Raw genomic sequence first — 2,110 nt, 5'->3', positions numbered from 1 at the left:
CTGTTTACTAACGTGATAAAAGAACATTACATTTAATCACTGTTTGCACATTTGCAAGAATTACTGACAACCAGAAAAACTACCGTTGTTACTCTAACAGCTACTGAACACTCTTGTACCCACTGTATCTTGAAGCAGATCTGATGACGTTATATTATTTTTAAGTATTTCAGAATTTATCGCTGTATATCTGTATAGGGGAGGGGGGGGAGTGTGTGTGTGTGTGTGTGTGTGTGTGTGTGTGTGTTTTAAGAAAGCTCTATGCCCAGGGGTGCCTGGGTAGCTCAGTCGGTTAAGTGTCCAACTCTGGGTTTTGGCTCAGGTCACAATCTCATGAGTTTGAGCTTTCGTGAGTTTGAGCCCCACATCCGGCTCTGCGCTAACAGCACAGAGCCTATTTGGGATTCTCTTTCTCTCTCTCTTTCTCTCTCTGCTCCTCCCCTACTCACGCTGTCTCTGTCTCTCTCAAAATAGATAAATAAACTTAAAAAAAAAAAAAAAAAGAAAGCTCTATGCCCCTCCTGGTGTTTGAATTCACCACCACGACATCAAAGTTGCATACTGGACTGAGCCAGCCAGGGACCCCTGGAATTTATCTCTGAATAAGATTACCAGGATACTATCACACCCACAAAATTAGCAGTAATTGCTTATTATCAAGTATGTAGGCAGTGTTCAAACTTTTCTGTTATCAGAATGTTTTTATTATTTTTTTAAATGTTTCTTCATTTTTGAGAACGTGAGAGGTGAGCGGGGTAGGGGCAGACAGGGAGGGAGACACGGAACCCAAAGCAGGTTCCAGGCTCTGAGCTGTCAGCACAATGGGGTTCGAACCCACGAACTGAGATCTGACCTGAGCCGAAGTCAGATGCTCAACCAACTGAGCCTCGCAGGCGTCCCTCCGTTATCAGGTTTTTATTATTTTCTACTTTTTTCCTTTGTCCAATTATTTATTTATTTACAATTTTATTTTTTTCATATAATTTATTATCAATTTGGCCAAAATACAGTGTGTAAAGTGTGCTCTTGGTTTTTGGGCTAGATTCCCGTGGTTCATGGCTTACATACAACACCCAGTGCCCATCACCCATTTCCCCCCTCTCCCCTACTTGTTACCAGTTTTTAAAGTTATTTCTTTGACTCATGGACCAAATAAAGGTTCACACAATTTCAAATCCTTTTTAAAAAAAATTTTTTTTAACGTTTATTTATTTTTGAGACAGAGAGAGACAGAGCATGAACGGGGGAGGGGCAGAGAGAGAGGGAGACACAGAATCGAAAACAGGCTCCAGGCTCCGAGCCATCAGCCCAGAGCCCGACGTGGGGCTCGAACTCACGGACCGCGAGATCGTGACCTGGCTGAAGTCGGACGCTTAACCGACTGCGCCACCCAGGCGCCCCTCAAATCCTTTTTTAAAAAAAGGTTATTTATTTAGAGAGAGCGCGCGCGCCCAAATGGAGAAGGGATAGAGAGGGAGGGAGAGAGAATCCCATGGGTGAGCTCGAGACCTGAGCAGAAACCAAGGGTCGCACGCCCAACCCACGGAGCCACCAGGGCGCCCCTCGAGTCCCTTTGAATTTAAGGGTTGCCGGGGAGAACGGAGACACCATTCCTGGGCCGCGACCCACGAGCAGACGAAGGTTAGGGCAGACCCAGGAAGAGCTCGCGGATGAGGCCACCGGTACATGCCAACGCCCACTCCCGAACCGGCAGCCCCCCGCTCCACCGCCGTCCTGGGACCGCGCGCGGCTCCGCGCCCTCCCACCCCCGTTTCCCCGCCCTCCGGCCGGGCCAGGCCTCGGCCGCTCACCGAGCCTGGAAGAGCGCGCGGCGCGGGGGCGGCCCCTCCCCACGTCGCCTCTCACAGGCCGCGCCTCCTCAGCTCCGCGCGCTCCCACGCGCTCCCCTGTCCTCGCGGTACCTGCCTCTCGGAGTCGGACCCGCCCGGCCGCCGCGAGAAGGGAGCGGAGAGCGCGCGCCGGGCGGACGGCGGCGGCGTCTGCAGAGCAGCGAGCGGAGCTCCGGCGCCCGACCGCCCCAAGGAGCCGGGGGGCCGAGACTACATTTCCCAAGAGCACCCGCGCCGCGCCGCGCCGCGCCGCGCCGCGC

Source organism: Prionailurus viverrinus, chromosome D3, assembly GCF_022837055.1.
Source record: "Prionailurus viverrinus isolate Anna chromosome D3, UM_Priviv_1.0, whole genome shotgun sequence".
NCBI lineage: Eukaryota > Metazoa > Chordata > Mammalia > Carnivora > Felidae > Prionailurus > Prionailurus viverrinus.
Note: the sequence above shows the minus strand (reverse complement) of the source record.